Below are 24,071 nucleotides of genomic sequence, written 5' to 3'. Positions count from 1 at the left end.
GAGGCATGGTGAGTATTTTGCAGCTCTCATTTTTTTTGGAAAATGAAGAAAAAACAGGAAAATGCATTTTTTTTCCTCTTTTTTCAATTTCCAAAACTTTGTGACAAAAAGTGAGATCTGCAAAACACTCAACATGCCTCTCTGCAAATAGCTCAGGGTGTCTACTTTCCAAAATGGGGTCATTTGGGGGGGTTTTGTGCTATCTTGGAATTTTAGGGCCTCCGAAACTGTGATAGGTAGTCAGGAGTGAAATCAACAATTTACGCCCTTGGAAAGCCTGAAAGTGGAGGTTGGTTTTCGGGGTCCTGTACTCGGCTAGACTGCAAAAAAGTCTCACACATGGGGTATCCCTGTACTCAGGAGAAGCAGCAGAATGTATATTGGGGTGTCATTTCACATATACCCGTGGCATGTGTGAGCAATATATCATTTACTGACAGCTTTGTGTAAAAAAAAAAAAAATATATATATATATATATATTTCCCGGAACTTGTGGTAAAATATAAATTATTCCATGGACTCACCATGCCTCTCAGCAAACAGCTTGGGGTGTCTACTTTCCAAAATGGGGTCATTTGGGGGGGTTTTGTGCTATCTTAGAATTTTAGGGCCTCCGAAACTGTGATAGGTAGTCAGGAGTGAAATCAACAATTTACGCCCTTGGAAAGCCTGAAAGTGGAGGTTGGATTTCGGGGTCCTGTACTCGGCTAGACTGCAAAAAAGTCTCACACATGGGGTATCCCTGTACTCAGGAGAAGCAGCAGAATGTATTTTGGGGTGTCATTTCACATATACCCGTGGCATGTGTGAGCAATATATCATTTACTGACAGCTTTGTGTAAAAAAAAAAAAAAATATATATATATATATATTTCCCGGAACTTGTGGTAAAATATAAAATATTCCATGGACTCACCATGCCTCTCAGCAAACAGCTTGGGGTGTCTACTTTCCAAAATGGGGTCATTTGGGGGGGTTTTGTGCTATCTTAGAATTTTAGGGCCTCCGAAACTGTGATAGGTAGTCAGGAGTGAAATCAACAATTTACGCCCTTGGAAAGCCTGAAAGTGGAGGTTGGATTTCGGGGTCCTGTACTCGGCTAGACTGCAAAAAAGTCTCACACATGGGGTATCCCTGTACTCAGGAGAAGCAGCAGAATGTATATTGGGGTGTCATTTCACATATACCCATGGCATGTGTGAGCAATATATCATTTACTGACAGCTTTTTGTAAAAAAAAAAAAAAATATATATATATATATATTTCCCGGAACTTGTGGCAAAATATAAAATATTCCATGGACTCACCATGCCTCTCAGCAAACAGCTTGGGGTGTCTACTTTCCAAAATGGGGTCATTTGGGGGGGTTTTGTGCTATCTTGGAATTTTAGGGCCTCCGAAACTGTGATAGGTAGTCAGGAGTGAAATCAACAATTTACGCCTTTGGAAAGCCTGAAAGTGGGGACTGGTTTTCGGGGACCTGTACTCGGCTAGACTGCAAAAAAGTTTCACACATGGGGTATCCCTGTACTCAGGATAAGCAGCAGAATGTATTTTGGGGTGTCATTTCACATATACACATGGCATGTGTGAGCAATATATCATTTAGTGACAACTTTCTGTAAAAAAACAACAAAAAAAAAAGAAATAATAATTTTCCCGACACTTGTAGCAAAATATAAAATATTCCATGGACTCACCATGCCTCTCAGCAAATAGCTTTGGGTGTCTACTTTTCAAAAAGGGGTCATTTGGGGGGTGTTTGAACAGTCCCGGCATTTTACGCTCAATCTTAGCCACACATCACCCACTCTTCTAACCACTTGAAAACCAAGCCTTTTCTGTGCCTTTTTGTTTACATGAAAAAATATTTTTTTTTTACTAGAAAATTACTTTGAACCCCCAAACATTATATATTTCTTTAAAGCAGAGGCCCTATAGAATAAAATGGTGGATGTTGCAATTTTTTTTGTCACACGGTATTTGCGCACAGATTTTCCAAACGCAATTTTTGCGAAAAAAATACATTTTTTTTAAATTTATTGCACAAATACACTATATAATTCCAATTTGTTTGGTAAAATTTAAAAGATGATCTTATGCCGAGTTCATAGACACCTGACATGACATGCTTTAAAAATTGCGCACACCTGCGCAGCGGCAAAAACGTACGTACATTTTTAAAAACCTTTAAAAGTCTCTACAGGTTACCACTTTAGACTTACAGAGGAGGTCTACTGCAAGAATTACTGCACTCGATCTGGCGATCGCGGCGATACCTCACATGCATGCTGAAATTGCGGTTTACATATGACACTAGACCAACGCGTGCGTGTGCCATTGCGCGCAAGCACGGGGGAAAGGGGGCGGAGCTCGATTTTTTTTTTTTTTTTTTTTTTTTTTTTTTGCTCTTTTATGTTATTTTGACACCTTTCCTTTAATTTTTTTTTTTTTTAAATCATTTTTATTGCTATCACAGTGAATTTAGATATCCCCTATGATAGCAATCGGTAGTGACAGGTACTCTTTTTTTTAAAAATTGGGGTCTTTTATACTCTAGATCTCTCCTCTGACCTTAATGCTTCTGACCACGCCAAAATTGGTGTGATAAAATACTTTCCCAATTTCCCAATGGCCCTGTTTATTTCTGGCGAAAAAGAAGTCATGAAATGCTCGTAGCCTCCGGCATCTTAGGCCATAGAGATGATTGGAGCCATTCTAATCTTCAATTAGCTCTATGGTTAGATAACTGAACCACCGGCTGCACTCTCGGGTTAACCGGTGGGACAGGAGAGCCCGAGAAAAACCACGGAAGGCTGCGGAAGGCGGCGGTGGGGGGGGGGGAGGCCCCTCCCACTGCATGTAAAAGCAGTCTAGCGGCCAATTACCTGCTAGGATTGCTTTTACATGTAAGCCGACCGCTGGCTGTAAAAAACGATACCAAGATGATGCCTAAATCTGCAGGCATCATCCTGGTATAACCACTCAAAGTCCAGCAACGTACCAGTACATTGCTAGTCCTTGTTTGGCATATAGGTTTTTTTTTTTTTCATGCAGCCTGTGGGCTGAACGGAAAAAAAGAGAACCTATCAGAAATCAGCACAAGAATAATGCGTAGTATTACTCATCATTAACCGCCCAAACAACCACCCACTGAATTTAATGATGGGTATACACGGCACTATCCACGTATACCAAAATAGGATTTTAACTGCAGTGCTGAAATCAGAAAATCACCACAGCTGCTATCAGCAAAGGTATCCATATATGCTGAGCGCAAACGCTGTTTGTGTCAGAATATATAAAATCAATGCGTGGTAGCCGACGAGGGACCTGCAAGAGAAACAGGTCACAAAAGAATGAAAAAACAAAGTACATTAAAAAAAGTACATTAGGAAGAGTAGGACATATAAAATGACTGACAACAACAAAAGTTTTTGGATTCTCATCATTAACCGCCCAAACAACCACCCACTGAATTTAATGATGGGTATACACAGCGCTATCCACGTATACCAAAATAGGATTTTAACTGCAGTGCTGAAATCAGAAAATCACCACAGCTGCTATCAGCAAAGGTATCCATATATGCTGAGCGCAAACACTGTTTGTGTCAGAATATATAAAATCAATGCGTGGTAGCCGACAAGTACCTGCAAGAGAAACAGGTCACAAAAGAATGAAAAAACAAAGTACATTAAAAAAAAGTACATTAGGAAGAGTAGGACATATAAAATGACTGACAACAACAAAAGTTTTTGGATTCTCATCATTAACCGCCCAAACAGCCACCCACTGAATTTAATGATGGGTATACACGGCGCTATCCACGTATACCAAAATAGGATTTTAACTGCAGTGCTGAAATCAGAAAATCACCACAGCTGCTATCAGCAAAGGTATCCATATATGCTGAGCGCAAACACTGTTTGTGTCAGAATATATAAAATCAATGCGTGGTAGCCGACGAGTACCTGCAGGAGAAACAGGTCACAAAAGAATGAAAAAACAAACAAAGGACATTTAAATGTACAGTAAGAAGAGTAGAAGGACATATAAAATGACTGACACAACAACAGTTTTTGGATCCTTTTATTTTTCTTTCTAACTGTTTCTTCATGTCTTGATTTGGGAGGGACTGCGATCTTCTGCGATCTTCTCTTCCAGCTTGGGTCTCTCAAAATGTCGATGGACATCCAACATCCTTCGAGACCCTGTGTTTGTGTGCCCTACACTGTGTCGTGCTGTACCCTACACTAAAACTCCACTAGTGTATGGTAGCGCTCAAAACATTCCCCGATGCAGAGACCAGGTTGGTCAGGACATTTGGGACAATAATAACGGGTGTCACGCCTAAATCCGCGCCTGCTACAGACACGACATCTTCTTTGGGGCCATCTTTGGGTAGGGGTACTCGGGAGGGCATAAGGAAAATGCCTCTCATGCAGCCGGCTCACTGCATCTGGAAGGGGAAGTTGGGCAGGCATGCCTCCTGGGTACAGGTAGGCAAGGATGATCTCTTCCTGGAATTCCCGGAAAGATCCAGTTCGTCCTGACGCCTTGTATAGGACAAAGGCGTTCAGCATCGCCAATTGGAATAAATAAACAGACACTTTTTTGTACCAGCGTCTGGCTTTACGGGCAACTAAATACGGCGCCAAAATCTGGTCGTTAAGGTCCACCCCTCCCATGTTAAGGTTATATTCGTGGACACAGAGGGGTTTCTCCACAACGCCAGTTGCCGTAGTGATTTGGATTGTCGTGTCTGCGTGAAGGGAGGACAGAACATAAACATCCCGTGTATCCTTCCACTTCACCGCAAGCAATTTGTCCGTTTTCAAGCAGGCTCTCGCCCCCCGACTAAGACGGGAATCTACAAGCCGTTGGGGGAAGCCCCGGCGATTATGTCGCACGGTGCCACATGCGCCAATTTGTAATTCGAGCAGGTGACTAAATAGTGGCACGCTTGTGTAAAAGTTGTCCACGTACAAATGGTACCCCTTTCCGGATAAGGGTGACACCAAGTCCCAAACGATCTTACCGCTGCTCCCTATGTAGTCTGGGCAGTTGGGGGGCTCCACACAGCTATCTTTTCCCTCATAGACCCGGAAACTAACTGTATAGCCTGTGGCCCTGTCACACAATTTATACAGTTTGACCCCGTATCTGGCACGCTTGCTGGGGAGGTACTGTTTCATAGCAAGGCGGCCAGTAAATTTAATCAGGGACTCGTCAACGCAGACAACTTGTTCGGGGGTAAACAAGGCTGCAAACCGCTGATTGAAGTGGTCTATGAGGGGCCGAATTTTGTGGAGCCGATCGTATGCAGGGTCTCCCCGAGGACGACAGATTTCATTGTCGCTGAAATGCATAAATCGCAGAATTTGCTCATATCTCGCCCTGGACATGGAGGCAGAGTACATGCGCATATGGTGAAGTGGGCTAGTGGACCAATATAGCCGCAATTCACTCTGTTTAGTTATGCCCATGTGGAGGGAAAGGCCCAGAAAGATCTTAAATTCGGAAACCGTTAAAGGTTTCCAGCCGAATTGTCTGGCAAGGGGCGAATTTGGGTTGGCGGCGATAAATTGTTGAGCATATAAATTTGATTGATCCACAATAGATCTGAAAAGATCTTCCGTGAAGAACAGCTCATAAAAGTTCAGGGGCGTAAAACCAGCTGTCTCCACGTGGATTCCAGGTTGGGCGGTGAATGGGGGAAGTACTGGCGCTGTAGTATCAGTGGATTACCCCCTTGCTGGCATGCCACATCTCCCGCTCACTGTGTCTCACTGTGTCTTCCGACTCTCCGGCTCTCCGTGCCTCGTTAAAGCATGGCAGGGTCACTTCGGTCCGGGAAGGAGCAGTCCGGAGCTCACGCTGAGCACATCTCTCGCTGCTTCTCCCTCAGCCACGCCCCTCCTTTTGTCCGATTAAGGGACTTCCTTTCCAAGTTTTCCAGACACTGTTTTTGTTTCATCCAGTTGTATTTACTTGATGGTGACCGTTTGTGGACTGCAGTCTTTAAGTCATTCCACAGATTTTCAATGTGGTTTAAGTCTGGGCTCTGACCAGGCAATGCAAGGCATTCATTCACCTTTTTCTCCTTCGACCACTGTGTGGTCATTTTTGCTGTGTACTTTGGGTCATTGTCATGTTGGAAGGTAAACCTTCATCCCAGTCAGTGATGATTTGGGGAGCCATGTCATCTGCTGGTGTTGGTTCACTGTGTTTTATCAAGTCCAAAGTCAGCACAGCCCTCTACCAGGAAATTCTAGAGCCCTTCACACTTCCCTCTGCTGACCAGCTTTATGGAGATGCTGATTTAATTTTCCATCAGGACTTGGCACCTGCCCACACTGCCAAAAGTACCAATACCCGGTTTACCAATCATGGTATCACTGCGCTTGATTGGCCAGCAAACTCATCTGACCTAAACCCCATAGAGAATCGTGGGGTATTGTTAAGAGGAAAATGAGAGACACCAGACCCAACAATGCAGATGAGCTGAAAGCCACTATCAAATCAACCTGGGCTTCCATAACACCTCAGCAGTGTCGCAGGCTGATCACCTCCGTGCCACGCCACATTGATGCAGTAATTCATGCAAAAGAAGTCCCGACCAAGTATTGAGTGCATACTATGCTGTACATGGACATACCTTTCTGTAAGCCAACATTTCTGAATTCAAAATCCTTTTTTTTTTTTTTATTGGTCTTCTGTAATATTCTAATTTTCTCAGATACTGAATTTTGGGTTTTCACTAGCTGTAAGCCATAATCATCAAAATGAAAAATACACAAATAATATCTGTGCTCAGTATAAAAGTAAAAAAAGGGCAGCCAGCGCCAATAGGTAAGATTGTACACCCATAACTAAATAATAGCAGTAGGATGCAGCGCCAATAATAACAATGATCAGTCCAATGAAAAAATGTCCATAAATTAAAATTGATATATCAAAAATAGTCCCCACACCAAATTCTGTGAATACTGGAAACACACGTCACCACTGTGAGGGGGTCCTGCTTACCAGGTGGTTTTGACTCTCAAATTATACTGAAGTCAATACAAGTGTGTAGAAAGCCAATACATTTGATCAATGGCTAGACCAGATATCTAGTGTATCATCTGTATTGAAGCTACGGTTCACAAACAACCCCTCTTCAAATCCTTATTACACTCATAGCCGGGAGGAGAACGGGCGGGACCAACAACCACTCCCCAGAAAGGTAGAAACACTGACATGGTGTAGTAGTTCTTAACAGTTTATTCAAAGTATAAAATGATGTACACTCACATGTGAATAGAAAAGACAAAAGTGTGTCTATCGGTACACAATAATGGCTGCGGCGTATCGTTCCCGTCTTACGCGTTTCGTCATCAGTAGACGTCATCGGAGGTGTATCGACCAATCGCAAGCAGGCTCTAAATATTACCCAGACTGGATATGGCTGTAACCGGAAGAAAAACTCCTTGCTTGAGCTTCATGATGTGCTTCAACTGAGAGAAGCGGAAATATACTGCTCAATCACATCTCTTATGCATTCCAAACGGTGGAAACTGAACAAAAAAACTTCAGATTTGTGTTAGCAATATAACAGGAACAATATAAGAGTGAGTGCATATTAACAAAAATACTAATCAAAACAGAAACAAACAAAAAAATCCATTGAAATCATCAAAAAAATTTAGATAAAAATCTAATAAGGATTAAACAATAAAAACTATAGTAAATATTCAGACACATAGTGAAGCGCCAACCAGTGGATATTAACCAATATTGCGATTAAAAATATAAAATACTAAACAAGATAACAACAGAACAAACTTAATAAAAGTACATAAAAATATGAAAAGAAAAAAAATGATAAGTAAAAAGATCCCAATATAATGCAGACGTCAACTGTTATTCACAAAACAATTGACGTCCCATTCTATATTCAAACCGAAGAGAGTATAACAATTGAGGTCATAAATCCAAAGGGTCTCAAGTTTAGAGTTCTCACGTTAGACATGACTTCTTCTCCAATGTGCAGAAAAACGATCTATGCCCAATACGATAGTGCCATCAATTTTCTTATTATGAAATTGAGCATAGTAGTTTACATAGATAAATAACAATCCCAAAAACTTGAGTTTAAAGTGCATGTGAAAGGGCTTAAATTATTAATATTATAAAGGATATCTAAACCCAAGAATAAAATTGTGATATACATTATTTCAGCTTACAGTTCATTCAGTGCGGTTGCCGCATTTGTTTTCTTTCACATTTTTTTCTCTTATTTTCACTTGGTAACCCTGCCAGTAATACATTTCTTGTGTTTGGGTGACAGACTAACTTGCTGTACTGTATCTATTCAGCAGCAGTGTTGTTACCATAGGTTGCTCTTCTGATTTGGACTACAAACACTCCTCCCTCCCCTTATCTCCATAACATAGGGGTGTGACATTCTGTGGTTCACAGAGGTAACCTGTGCACAAGGGTCACATCCTACTGGCTGTAAGTTATGTCTCTTGTGCTGATTTTTCTGTTTTGTATTTTGGCTGCATTTAGACTTTGAGTGTAACTGAAAGCAAACTGATAGATTTCTTCCATTCACAGCACTGTGCAATAGGGTAAAAGCTAATGTGCTAGCTAATACAAGAGACCAGCACACAGACAGATTGATTAATTCATTTTTTTTATTTTATTTATTTTTTTATGAATACGTAACTGATTGAATAGGAGTCCTATTTATATCTGCCCACACTTTGATAGATGTATAGTATTTTACCACTTCATAGACTGAGCATTTCCTTTTTCGCTCACTGAAGCCACCAGCTGTTCTAGCAACTTGCATTAACTTGGAAAGAGGGCACACTGCCCTCTAGTGGCTATAAAAATGTGCACCAATTGTGCCTACAGGAAATTTATATCTAATCTATGAATTTTCTTTTGGTGTTTACAAGATGTTTTCTTTAACCACTTAAGCCCCGGAGGATTTGGCTGCTAAAGGTCCAGACCCCTTTTTTCAACTTGGCACTTCATGACTTTAACTGATAATTGCGCGGTCATGCAATGCAGTACCTAAACGAAATTTACGTCCTTTTTTTCCCACAAACAGAGCTTTCTTTTGGTGGTATTTGATCACCTCTGCGCTTTTTATTTTTTGCGATATTAATAAAAAAAGAGCGAAAATTTTGCAAAAAAATGACATTTTCAACTTTGTCTTTTAAAAAATATCCAATATACTCAATTTATGTCATTTTTTTTGGCCAAAATATATTTAGCTACATGTCTTTGACAAAAAAAAAATCAATGAGCGTATTTTTATTGGTTTGCGCAAAAGTTATAGCGTCTACAAACTATGGTGTAAATACTGAAATTTACGAAGCTTTAATTTCTGACTGCCTATCTCATTTCATGAAGTGCTAAAATGGCGGGGCAGTACAAAACCCCCCCAAACTACCACTTTTTGGAAAGTAGACATCCTAAGGAATGTTCTGAGGGGCATGTTGAGCTCATTGAATATTTTATTTTTTTGTCACAGGTGTTTGAAAAATGACAAAAATAATTTTTTTTTTTTTTTTTACACAAAGTTGTCATTGAAATGATATATTGCTCACACATGCCATGGGTATATGTGTAATTACACCCCAAAATATATTCTGCTGCTTCTCCTGAGTACAGGGATACCACATATGTGAGACTTTTTGGGAGCGTAGCTGTGTACGGGAGCCGGAAAACAAATCACCACCATCAGAATTTCAAAGGGCGTACATTTTTCATTGCATTTTCTCACTACCTATAACGGTTTTGGAGGCCCTGAAATGTCAAGATACCACAAAACCCCCCCAAATGACCCCATTTTGGAAAGTAGACACCCCAAGCTGTTTGCTGAGAGGCATGGTGAGTCCATGGAATATTTTATATTTTGCCACAAGTTTCGGGAAAATTACAATTTTTTTTTTAATTTTCTTTTTTTACACAACGTTGTCACTAAAAGATAAATTTCTCACACATGCCATGGGTATATGTGGAATGACACCCCAAAATACATTCTGCCACTTCTCCTGAGTATGGGGATGCCCCATGTGTGAGACTTTTTGGGAGCCTAGCTGTGTACAGGACCGCGAAAACCAATCAACACTCTCAGGTTTTCTAATGGCGTAAATTGTTCATGTCACCTCTGCACTACCTGTCGCAGTTTCGGAGGCCCTAAAATTCCAAAATAGCACAAAACCCCCCCAAATGACCCCATTTTGCAAAGTAGACACCCCAAGCTATTTGCTGAGAGGCATGGTGAGTCCATGGAATATTTTATATTTTGCCACAAGTTCCGGGAAATATATATATATATATATATTTTTTTTTTTTTTACACAAAGTTGTCAGTAAATGATATATTGCTCACACATGCCATGGGTATATGTGAAATGACACCCCAAAATACATTCTGCTGCTTCTCCTGAGTACAAGGATACCCCATGTGTAAGACTTTTTTGCAGTCTAGCCGCGTACAGGACCCGGAAAACCAATCTGCACCTTCTGGCTTTCTAAGGGCGTAAATTGTTGATCTCACTCCTTACTACCTTACTATCACACTTTTGAAGTCCATAAAAGGCCAAGATGGCACAAAACCCCCCCAAATGACCCCATTTTGCAAAGTAGACACTCCAATCTATTTGCTGAGAGGCATGGTGAGTATTTTGCAGCTCTCATTTTTTTTGGAAAATGAAGAAAAAACAGGAAAATGCATTTTTTTTCCTCTTTTTTCAATTTCCAAAACTTTGTGACAAAAAGTGAGATCTGCAAAACACTCAACATGCCTCTCTGCAAATAGCTCAGGGTGTCTACTTTCCAAAATGGGGTCATTTGGGGGGGTTTTGTGCTATCTTGGAATTTTAGGGCCTCCGAAACTGTGATAGGTAGTCAGGAGTGAAATCAACAATTTACGCCCTTGGAAAGCCTGAAAGTGGAGGTTGGTTTTCGGGGTCCTGTACTCGGCTAGACTGCAAAAAAGTCTCACACATGGGGTATCCCTGTACTCAGGAGAAGCAGCAGAATGTATATTGGGGTGTCATTTCACATATACCCGTGGCATGTGTGAGCAATATATCATTTACTGACAGCTTTGTGTAAAAAAAAAAAAAATATATATATATATATATATTTCCCGGAACTTGTGGTAAAATATAAATTATTCCATGGACTCACCATGCCTCTCAGCAAACAGCTTGGGGTGTCTACTTTCCAAAATGGGGTCATTTGGGGGGGTTTTGTGCTATCTTAGAATTTTAGGGCCTCCGAAACTGTGATAGGTAGTCAGGAGTGAAATCAACAATTTACGCCCTTGGAAAGCCTGAAAGTGGAGGTTGGATTTCGGGGTCCTGTACTCGGCTAGACTGCAAAAAAGTCTCACACATGGGGTATCCCTGTACTCAGGAGAAGCAGCAGAATGTATTTTGGGGTGTCATTTCACATATACCCGTGGCATGTGTGAGCAATATATCATTTACTGACAGCTTTGTGTAAAAAAAAAAAAAAATATATATATATATATATTTCCCGGAACTTGTGGTAAAATATAAAATATTCCATGGACTCACCATGCCTCTCAGCAAACAGCTTGGGGTGTCTACTTTCCAAAATGGGGTCATTTGGGGGGGTTTTGTGCTATCTTAGAATTTTAGGGCCTCCGAAACTGTGATAGGTAGTCAGGAGTGAAATCAACAATTTACGCCCTTGGAAAGCCTGAAAGTGGAGGTTGGATTTCGGGGTCCTGTACTCGGCTAGACTGCAAAAAAGTCTCACACATGGGGTATCCCTGTACTCAGGAGAAGCAGCAGAATGTATATTGGGGTGTCATTTCACATATACCCATGGCATGTGTGAGCAATATATCATTTACTGACAGCTTTTTGTAAAAAAAAAAAAAAATATATATATATATATATTTCCCGGAACTTGTGGCAAAATATAAAATATTCCATGGACTCACCATGCCTCTCAGCAAACAGCTTGGGGTGTCTACTTTCCAAAATGGGGTCATTTGGGGGGGTTTTGTGCTATCTTGGAATTTTAGGGCCTCCGAAACTGTGATAGGTAGTCAGGAGTGAAATCAACAATTTACGCCTTTGGAAAGCCTGAAAGTGGGGACTGGTTTTCGGGGACCTGTACTCGGCTAGACTGCAAAAAAGTTTCACACATGGGGTATCCCTGTACTCAGGATAAGCAGCAGAATGTATTTTGGGGTGTCATTTCACATATACACATGGCATGTGTGAGCAATATATCATTTAGTGACAACTTTCTGTAAAAAAACAACAAAAAAAAAAGAAATAATAATTTTCCCGACACTTGTAGCAAAATATAAAATATTCCATGGACTCACCATGCCTCTCAGCAAATAGCTTTGGGTGTCTACTTTTCAAAAAGGGGTCATTTGGGGGGTGTTTGAACAGTCCCGGCATTTTACGCTCAATCTTAGCCACACATCACCCACTCTTCTAACCACTTGAAAACCAAGCCTTTTCTGTGCCTTTTTGTTTACATGAAAAAATATTTTTTTTTTACTAGAAAATTACTTTGAACCCCCAAACATTATATATTTCTTTAAAGCAGAGGCCCTATAGAATAAAATGGTGGATGTTGCAATTTTTTTTGTCACACGGTATTTGCGCACAGATTTTCCAAACGCAATTTTTGCGAAAAAAATACATTTTTTTTAAATTTATTGCACAAATACACTATATAATTCCAATTTGTTTGGTAAAATTTAAAAGATGATCTTATGCCGAGTTCATAGACACCTGACATGACATGCTTTAAAAATTGCGCACACCTGCGCAGCGGCAAAAACGTACGTACATTTTTAAAAACCTTTAAAAGTCTCTACAGGTTACCACTTTAGACTTACAGAGGAGGTCTACTGCAAGAATTACTGCACTCGATCTGGCGATCGCGGCGATACCTCACATGCATGCTGAAATTGCGGTTTACATATGACACTAGACCAACGCGTGCGTGTGCCATTGCGCGCAAGCACGGGGGAAAGGGGGCGGAGCTCGATTTTTTTTTTTTTTTTTTTTTTTTTTTTTTGCTCTTTTATGTTATTTTGACACCTTTCCTTTAATTTTTTTTTTTTTTAAATCATTTTTATTGCTATCACAGTGAATTTAGATATCCCCTATGATAGCAATCGGTAGTGACAGGTACTCTTTTTTTTAAAAATTGGGGTCTTTTATACTCTAGATCTCTCCTCTGACCTTAATGCTTCTGACCACGCCAAAATTGGTGTGATAAAATACTTTCCCAATTTCCCAATGGCCCTGTTTATTTCTGGCGAAAAAGAAGTCATGAAATGCTCGTAGCCTCCGGCATCTTAGGCCATAGAGATGATTGGAGCCATTCTAATCTTCAATTAGCTCTATGGTTAGATAACTGAACCACCGGCTGCACTCTCGGGTTAACCGGTGGGACAGGAGAGCCCGAGAAAAACCACGGAAGGCTGCGGAAGGCGGCGGTGGGGGGGGGGGAGGCCCCTCCCACTGCATGTAAAAGCAGTCTAGCGGCCAATTACCTGCTAGGATTGCTTTTACATGTAAGCCGACCGCTGGCTGTAAAAAACGATACCAAGATGATGCCTAAATCTGCAGGCATCATCCTGGTATAACCACTCAAAGTCCAGCAACGTACCAGTACATTGCTAGTCCTTGTTTGGCATATAGGTTTTTTTTTTTTTCATGCAGCCTGTGGGCTGAACGGAAAAAAAGAGAACCTATCAGAAATCAGCACAAGAATAATGCGTAGTATTACTCATCATTAACCGCCCAAACAACCACCCACTGAATTTAATGATGGGTATACACGGCACTATCCACGTATACCAAAATAGGATTTTAACTGCAGTGCTGAAATCAGAAAATCACCACAGCTGCTATCAGCAAAGGTATCCATATATGCTGAGCGCAAACGCTGTTTGTGTCAGAATATATAAAATCAATGCGTGGTAGCCGACGAGGGACCTGCAAGAGAAACAGGTCACAAAAGAATGAAAAAACAAAGTACATTAAAAAAAGTACATTAGGAAGAGTAGGACATATAAAATGACTGACAACAACAAAAGTTTTTGGATTCTCATCATTAACCGCCCAAACAACCACCCACTGAATTTAATGATGGGTATACACAGCGCTATCCACGTATACCAAAATAGGATTTTAACTGCAGTGCTGAAATCAGAAAATCACCACAGCTGCTATCAGCAAAGGTATCCATATATGCTGAGCGCAAACACTGTTTGTGTCAGAATATATAAAATCAATGCGTGGTAGCCGACAAGTACCTGCAAGAGAAACAGGTCACAAAAGAATGAAAAAACAAAGTACATTAAAAAAAAGTACATTAGGAAGAGTAGGACATATAAAATGACTGACAACAACAAAAGTTTTTGGATTCTCATCATTAACCGCCCAAACAGCCACCCACTGAATTTAATGATGGGTATACACGGCGCTATCCACGTATACCAAAATAGGATTTTAACTGCAGTGCTGAAATCAGAAAATCACCACAGCTGCTATCAGCAAAGGTATCCATATATGCTGAGCGCAAACACTGTTTGTGTCAGAATATATAAAATCAATGCGTGGTAGCCGACGAGTACCTGCAGGAGAAACAGGTCACAAAAGAATGAAAAAACAAACAAAGGACATTTAAATGTACAGTAAGAAGAGTAGAAGGACATATAAAATGACTGACACAACAACAGTTTTTGGATCCTTTTATTTTTCTTTCTAACTGTTTCTTCATGTCTTGATTTGGGAGGGACTGCGATCTTCTGCGATCTTCTCTTCCAGCTTGGGTCTCTCAAAATGTCGATGGACATCCAACATCCTTCGAGACCCTGTGTTTGTGTGCCCTACACTGTGTCGTGCTGTACCCTACACTAAAACTCCACTAGTGTATGGTAGCGCTCAAAACATTCCCCGATGCAGAGACCAGGTTGGTCAGGACATTTGGGACAATAATAACGGGTGTCACGCCTAAATCCGCGCCTGCTACAGACACGACATCTTCTTTGGGGCCATCTTTGGGTAGGGGTACTCGGGAGGGCATAAGGAAAATGCCTCTCATGCAGCCGGCTCACTGCATCTGGAAGGGGAAGTTGGGCAGGCATGCCTCCTGGGTACAGGTAGGCAAGGATGATCTCTTCCTGGAATTCCCGGAAAGATCCAGTTCGTCCTGACGCCTTGTATAGGACAAAGGCGTTCAGCATCGCCAATTGGAATAAATAAACAGACACTTTTTTGTACCAGCGTCTGGCTTTACGGGCAACTAAATACGGCGCCAAAATCTGGTCGTTAAGGTCCACCCCTCCCATGTTAAGGTTATATTCGTGGACACAGAGGGGTTTCTCCACAACGCCAGTTGCCGTAGTGATTTGGATTGTCGTGTCTGCGTGAAGGGAGGACAGAACATAAACATCCCGTGTATCCTTCCACTTCACCGCAAGCAATTTGTCCGTTTTCAAGCAGGCTCTCGCCCCCCGACTAAGACGGGAATCTACAAGCCGTTGGGGGAAGCCCCGGCGATTATGTCGCACGGTGCCACATGCGCCAATTTGTAATTCGAGCAGGTGACTAAATAGTGGCACGCTTGTGTAAAAGTTGTCCACGTACAAATGGTACCCCTTTCCGGATAAGGGTGACACCAAGTCCCAAACGATCTTACCGCTGCTCCCTATGTAGTCTGGGCAGTTGGGGGGCTCCACACAGCTATCTTTTCCCTCATAGACCCGGAAACTAACTGTATAGCCTGTGGCCCTGTCACACAATTTATACAGTTTGACCCCGTATCTGGCACGCTTGCTGGGGAGGTACTGTTTCATAGCAAGGCGGCCAGTAAATTTAATCAGGGACTCGTCAACGCAGACAACTTGTTCGGGGGTAAACAAGGCTGCAAACCGCTGATTGAAGTGGTCTATGAGGGGCCGAATTTTGTGGAGCCGATCGTATGCAGGGTCTCCCCGAGGACGACAGATTTCATTGTCGCTGAAATGCATAAATCGCAGAATTTGCTCATATCTCGCCCTGGACATGGAGGCAGAGTACATGCGCATATGGTGAAGTGGGCTAGTGGACCAATATAGCCGCAATTCACTCTGTTTAGTTATGCCCATGTGGAGGGAAAGGCCCAGAAAGATCTTAAATTCGGAAACCGTTAAAGGTTTCCAGCCGAATTGTCTGGCAAGGGGCGAATTTGGGTTGGCGGCGATAAATTGTTGAGCATATAAATTTGATTGATCCACAATAGATCTGAAAAGATCTTCCGTGAAGAACAGCTCATAAAAGTTCAGGGGCGTAAAACCAGCTGTCTCCACGTGGATTCCAGGTTGGGCGGTGAATGGGGGAAGTACTGGCGCTGTAGTATCAGTGGGTTGCCAATTAGGAAATGCCAGCGCATCAGGGAGGGCACTATGGGCTCTATGGGCCTGTCTTCGAATACGCGGTGGCTGCGGGCCACTACTTGTGCTAGCCACCGCACCAGCTTCAACTGCACTTAGGGGACTCGCCACGTCACCAGGTCTTACTGCAGTGCTGGTTGTACTAGGTCCAGGGTGTACTAGGCCGCTGGCGCTTGCCAGGTCGCCAGAAGGATGAGCGGCACTAGTACCCACACTCTGCTCCATACGAGCACCCTGCGATTCCTGCATCTCAACAACACCAGAATGGGGTCGGGTACGCCTGGGTCTAACAGGGACCCATCTGTCGTCGGAGCTATCTGTCAGGGAGCCGCTGCTGTCATTTGGTTCGTATACTGACCCTGATTCTGCCGGTGAGGCTTCCCCATCGCTCTCACCTGACATGGTCATCATACTGTAAATAGCTTCATCACTGTACGAACGTTTAGACATTTTGGTAACTAAATTTACCCGTACAGTGATGCGACTCACAGGTAATAAAAGCACCTGGTTGTCGAAGACTATTTCAAGCGCTACCAAAAAAACTGCTAATGCTAGCAGGGATCAGGCCTGACTCTGCTAACACAGCGGTTTTGTGTCTTGTGTTTTTTTGTAAGTGACAGTAATCTGTTGATTACTACACTTACCTGGGTGAAAGGGTTAAACGCAGGTGCTGGCAGGAATCAGTGCTGATCGTGCAAACACTGCGTTTTGGGAACCCTAAACTATGGGGGCGCTAGTATAGCTCTGATCAGATCAGATATTGATCTGTTCAAACACTATACTAGAAATGGAAGTGTAGGTGCGTGCGTGTGTGCGTGCGTGCGTGCGTGTGTGGCAATCAAGAGGTTACTTCTAAACTATGCGCTGGGGATCTGGGGGGGGTGGCGGGGACCCTAAACCTCCTTTGGGAAAGAAACTAGCTAGCTAGCACAACCTCAAGTCACAATGACACCAATACAAAATACAGTAAAAACAGTATATTATGTGTGTATTAGTGCTAATGTGACAGAGGGTGTAGGGGTTAACGGGATGTGATCAGGGGGGGATCAGGGGTTTAAATCTTTATTGGAAGGGGCTGGCGGGTATCCTAAGGATAAAAGGAACGGTGGCAAGCGCTAAACCTGGTCACAAGTCACACTTATACAGGTATATAGAAAATGCTATATACTGTATACAGTGTGCGTTGTGGCAGGGGGTGTAGGGGTGATCAGGGGGGGATCAGGGGATTAAATCTTTATTGGGCGGGTGGGGGGGACCCTAAACCTGCTTGGGACACAAACTTAGTCGCCTGCGCTAATTCTGATCACAATCACACTAATACAAAAATACAAAAACACAGTATATTACGTTTGTATTAGTGCTGATGTGACAGAGGGTGTAGGGGTTAACTAGCGGTGATCAGGAGGGGATCAGGGGCTCAAATCTTTATTAGGGGGGGGTGGCGGGTAATTCAAGTGGAAAAAGGGGGGTCGCAAGCGCTAGACCTGACCACAAATCACACTTATACGGGTATATAGCAAAATGCTATATACTGTATACGGTGTTTGTTATGGCAGGGGGTGTAGGGGTGATCAGGGGGGGGTCAGGGGCTTAAATCTTTATTGGGCGGGTGGCGGGGACCCTAAACCTTCTTGGGACAGAAACTTAGTCGCCTGCGCTAATTCTGATCACAATGACACTAATACAAAAATACAATAACACCGTATATTGCGTTTGTATTAGTGCTGATGTGACAGAGGGTGTAGGGGTTAACGGCGGTGATCAGGGGGGGTTCAGGGGGGATCAGTGGGTTAAATCTTTATTAGGGGGGGGTGGGGGGTAATTTGAGTGGAAAAGGGGGGGTCGCAAGGGCTACACCTGTTCACAAATCACACTTATACAGGTATATAGGTATATGCTATATGCTGTATATAGTGTGTGTTGTGTCAGGTGCTGTAGGGGTTAATTGGGGGGGCGATCGGGGGTGAAATGTGCCTATCTAGCTGTGTGTGATGTGCTTGGTGCAATTACTCACAGTAAGATGTGCTCTCCTCTCACGCTGGATCCGAAAAGACCGTTGGGAGGGGAGGGCACATCTCCTCTAAGCCTGTGTTTACATTTCACAGGCTTAGAGGGAGATCTGATTGGGCAGGACCGATCAACAGGTCCAGACCAAAAATGATTGGCCTGGACCTGATGACTGATCGGTTCTGAACCCAATCGAGTCATCGGCGGCGGCGGCGGGGCGCGGGAGCGCGCACAGGGCCGGCAAAAAGTGCTGACGTAGGCCTACGTCAGTTTGCCTGGCCGGGGCTGAGCGCCGACGTAGATCGTCGTGCGCCGGTCGTTAAGTGGTTAAAAACCACAAATCCCATGACATCTATATATAGGTAAAATTTGGAACACATTTAAAGAATATGATCTCTTCAGTGCTATAGAACGTGCAGTTAGAGATTGTTCAGAGGTGTGGCAGCTTGTGCCACCCCTCCGAAAAGCAGTCTGTGGTGGATCACTTTTCAGAGGGGAGTTGACAAATGAGCTGGGAGGCAATATTTTGCCTCCTCGCCACCTATTTTAACCCTGGAAAGGCCAAACTACCACGCCGCAATACACCTGGTCGCAAGGTGATTGTGGCTCATCCCCATTCACTTGATTATGTGGAGTCCATCGGTATTACTTCTTGCCGAACTTGATGGGAGTTACATTTTTGCCATGGCTGCAAAGCAAAGCTCTGTGTACAGCCCTCAGTGGCTGCATGTCCCTGTTTATGTGGGAGGTCGGTGATTCAGCTGCCTGCTTTTACCACCCCCTGGCTCTCCATGTGAATGAGCCCTTAAGGTGTATCTAAAGCTTTTATTTTTTTTTTATCATTTTGGATAGAGTAGGGAATGGTTAAAACTTCAGTTGGGGAAATGTAATTTTATTTCCTGTTCTGTAGACACAACAAGTAAAAACAAGTGAAAACAGAAAACAGAACAAGTCAAAACGTGAGGCTGGGTTCACACATGTGCGAATTGGATGCGGTTTTCACTGCATTCTATTCGCATGACATGCCAGTGTGACCGGCTCTCAATGGACCGATTCGCACATGTCTGGGGTGGCAACAGTGCAGATTCCAAAAGAGTTCTGTGCGTTTTTGGGTCCGATTCAGGTGTGAATTTTGGCAAAAAATCGGACCTGAATTGCACCTGAACCAGTGAACAGAAACGCACTGGACCCCATGCTGGAAACCGAGGCCGCACATATGGAACAGGAATATAAAAAAAATGTGCATATGGTATTATTCGTCAGCCAGCTCATCACTCCAAACTCCACCACTGTGATGGCGTGACATCTCAGGCTCCACCCTACTAAACGCGTTGCACCCTCCTTTTGGGCATCTTCAGTAGTGGTATTATATTCCTGTAAGTGCATTTTATTTATAGAGGGATTAAGGTTGTTTTGAATAGAGAACTCTGCAGTTGCATAAAATATGTTGGGGAACTGGCAAGACGTGAAGGATTTAAGCTCCAAAGTCCCTAGAACGAAGGAGTGACTAAGACGTGACTAATGGGCCATACACACTATAAGATTTTCTGAAGACTTTTTCCTTTAGATTTACCAAAACCATATAATATGAGGTCAGACCTAAACACTTTCAATTTGTATGCAATCTTGCAGGCCCTAGCACTACATAGAAAAGGTAAATCTGAAGGAAAAAGTCTTCAGAAAATCTTATAGTGTGTATGGCTCTTAAGACTGGACTAAGAAAGATCAATCAGATGAGAGTTTGATCTTTTGCTATAAGGAGAGCAGGCCTTGCTATAGGTGCAGTGTTGGGCGTGTAACTTTAAAAAAAGTAATTAGTTATAGTTACTAGTTACTTCTCACAAAAAGTAAATGAGTTACATCAGTAAAAAGGTAACTAATTACCAGGGAAAGTAACTATTTCGTTACTTTAAAAAAAAAAAAAAAAACAAATATGTCAAATAATTTGGATGCCCCCAATATTAAATATGTTAAATGAATGAAATGGACACTAAATAGATGCAATTAATTTTATAAAACATTGTACAGTAATCTACACTATTTTAATGTTGCTGTGGTACAATAAGACACCTATCAAATATATTATTTTAAATATGATCATTCATTACTATAGTGGAAAAATAAAACACAATAGATGGTTTAGAAATATTTATATTTATTTGCACAGACCTGAGACCACAACTGGCCAACAAACAAGTCTCAAAATAAATTATACTTCTTAGAACTGTACCAAAAAAAAGTAAATAAAAAAAAAATAATGAATAAACTCTTTGTTGTGCAAAATAAAAATATAAAACCGTCACACAACTTCACAACTGGTAGACATACTGTGTAGCCTACTTCAAGTATTTTATACTGAACAATGTACCAAATATAAACAATAATAATAAACATATACACTCTTTGTAGTGCAAATAAAAAATATGAAACTGATATATGTAAACAAACAGGTAATGAAACATTTTATTTTATGTTTTATGTTTTTTATATGTTTCTATCAGTTACATATTTTTAATTTGCACTGTATATTTTTATTATTATTGTTTAATGAAACAAATGCAAAAAAACAAACAAACACTGTTGTACCCTCTGCCTCTATTCAAATCACTGTCATGATTTGCCAGATAAATCCAACTTTAGCTCCTAAACATTCATTCGTTCATCACTCATTTCATACACTCCTTCCTAACACTCATCATCCATCCATGCATGCATTCATTCATTCATCCATTCATCCACCAATAGCATCCTTCCAGACCATTCTCCCCATCCATCCAAGCTATCCATCCTAACTTGTATTAAACCAGTGGTTGTATCTCAAAACCAGAAGCTTCTCAAACTCAGAGAGCCTATTCCTCTTTGGACTGATGACAAGTTTCCCAAGACTAAAGAGTCTCTCTACTGGGGCACTGGACAGAGTGGCTGCATTATATCTGAGTGAAATTTTCTTTATCAGTGCAAATCCATTTAGAGAGTATCTCTTGTGCTCCTAATTAAAAATAATCTGTGACTTGACTTTCAGCAGTAGAAGAGGTGTCATCCTCTTCCTCAAAGGAAAATAACTCATCCTCTCTGCTAAGTCGGCGTGTTGATGTGCTGGTAGTGGTACCTGCTTGCTGGTCTTGGCCTAGGACAAGTTTCCGGCTCTCCACCAGCAGACTTGCCTTGGCCTTGTCCTTCCTGACCTGTGTCCGAAGCCAACGTAGTTTGAACTTGGGCAGAGTCACAGCAGCCAAGACAGCTTCCTCGCTTTCCAGCACCTCTGCAAATCTTGTTTTTATTGCCTCGAAATTATAAGAATGCAAAGAACATATTGTTTTATTTATTTTATTTTAGGTACTTATATAGTGCCGTCATTTTAAGTGTATCCAAAGTTTGTCTTTAGGAAATAGATGTATGACATGAGTGCTGCCAGCATTGCTGCAGAGGTTGAAGGGGTGGGGGGGGGGGTCAGCCTGTCAGTCCTCAGACCATGATATGCCGCACACTGCATCAAAGTGGTCTGCAGAAGTGGTCCCAGAAGGAAGCCTCTTCTAACATTCATACATACACATACTAGGGCCAATTTAGACAGGAGCCAATTAACCTACCACTATCAGCATGTCTTTGGAGTGTGGGGGGAAATAAAAAAAATAAAATGCAGTTTTTTGGGTGACTGGTTAAATATATTTAAATAAATTAAAGTTCTTACTGTCACAACTGCCTCTGGAAGGTCAACTAGGATTTACAGGCCGCTCTTCAGTTCCAAGGTCTTGAAAATCAATGTCTCCAGAGTGGGTAGGAGGGTACCATGGAAACAGTTGTCTTCTCGCTGAAGAATGTCTAAGGCTACTGTAAGTGGCCTCATGGCAGTACAGTACTCCCTGGTGAAGTGATGTTCTCCTTCTGTGATGGCTGTCATCCCAAACTTGGATGAGATGTTGTTCAGCTCAGCCCTAGGAATCTCACCAATTCGAGCCAGGACATCATAAAATGAATTCCATCTTGTACTGCAAGGGACCAACAGCTTCTTTGCAATGTCATCCACGGTCTCTGCAGCCACCGTTGAACCACCGTTGCTGCCATGTTCCATAAGCCTGTACATTTTGTGGTAGCGCTTCTGTATATCGCTTTTGTTTGTGGTTTTGACAGTAACCACTTGTCAACATCAGTACATGAAACAAGGTTTAAAGTGTGAGCAGCACACCTATGCTGTGGCGGCAAAGTGATCACAATTTCACCACCATCATCATCACCACCATTTTGCAATACATCATTAATGTCCGTAAAAGTCACCTTCTCCTCAGTGTTCTCCTCCTCGACTGGTATCTTTTAAAGGCCTTGACGAAATTGGAGCCATTATCCGTGACAGTTGATGTAATTTTATGGGATATGCTATAGGATGAGTGGATGTTGTCAAGCTCAATTGCAATAATGTCATGAGTATGTCGACCCTTAAATCTTCTGCATGCTAGTGCTGCTTTCCCTTGCTTCATGCTGTTTGGATTTTTCCAATGCGCGGTTACACCAAGATAGCTTTTATTATGTGCTGTCCAAATATCAGCTGTTGTGGAAATATAGTCTACATGTTCAAAGGTCTTTTTGAGGTCATCATTCATTCTGGCATACTTGGCATCTATGTACTTTTAAAAAAGTATTTTTGCATGGCGGGCCTACCCCCTCTCTTGCAGGTATTTTTGCAATGATTGTGTCATGTACCTGATACGAGGCCGAGATGTAGAGAGGGCTCCCCTTGCGGCTGAGTGCGGCACACCCCTGGAGTTGAGACAGAGGGTGTAGCGCCCACAGAAGCACTTGTTGCCAGTAGGGTCCTGAGAGTAGACAGGTGGTCTTCAGCAGAGTGCTGGGCAGGAATACACCGGACAGTCTGAGGAGGAACCAAGAACAACCAGGCAGTAGGTGAAAGACCGGCCAGGGGTCAAACACAGGGCTCGGCAGGAAGCAGCAACAGGTGCAAGCAAAAGGTATAGCAGTAAGACCAGGAGCAGACAAGTCCGTGGGGAAGCCGAGATCAGGTACTGGAGGGCAGGCAGACAGGAAGCAAGTCCGTGGGCCAAGCCAAGGTCAGGTAACAGGGGAGCCAAACTGGAGCAGGGATGGTCAGATGAAGCCAAGGGTCAAAGCCAGGAGAGTAGAGTAGACAGGTCAGGAACAAGCCGGGTCAAACTGGGAATCCAAGAAGATAGCAAACGCTCAGGATACAGGAAGAGCTGAAGACAATCCAGCAATTTGATGGGCTGAGCAGAGTCCTTATATAGGCCAGTGATTGAGTCTATGGCATGATGTGTTCGCCTTTGACGCCAAATTACAACCATTGCGCATGCGCACGCGCCTGAGTCCATTGTGCCTATTAGAAGTGCTGGCAGAGTTGTCAGTTGTAACATGGCCATTTCTCTGACAGATTGCCCAGAAAAAATCGGACTCAATTGTCGACAATGGCAGCATCTCTTCAACTATATATCTGGAAATTATTTTGTTTAATTCTGTCTGCGTTATACGAGTTTGATGTGGTGAAAAATCAAGTTTCATTTGCTTTGATATCGTGGCTTCATCTCCTCCTTTGATAGCAGAGCTCACGTTATTAGCTGTCTTTGCCACTAGTTTTGTGGCGGC

The 24,071-nt window shown here is 42.4% G+C and overlaps 1 pseudogene across 1 annotated transcript; it reads right to left on the bottom strand.

Annotated features, from left to right (window-relative positions):
- Positions 1 to 21,246: 21,246 nt before the first annotated feature.
- LOC309548110 lies at positions 21,247 to 22,542 on the bottom strand (annotated as a pseudogene). The gene is made up of 2 exons: positions 22,150 to 22,542; positions 21,247 to 21,742 (listed from the first exon to the last, which is right to left on the bottom strand). The product of its transcript is annotated as an uncharacterized misc_RNA (transcript).
- Positions 22,543 to 24,071: the final 1,529 nt, after the last annotated feature.

Source organism: Pelophylax lessonae (assembly GCF_965119305.1).
Source record: "Pelophylax lessonae genome assembly, chromosome: 2".
NCBI classification, from domain to species: Eukaryota; Metazoa; Chordata; class Amphibia; order Anura; family Ranidae; genus Pelophylax; species Pelophylax lessonae.
The sequence above is the reverse complement of the archived record's forward strand: the minus strand, read 5'-3'. Positions and strand labels throughout refer to the sequence as shown.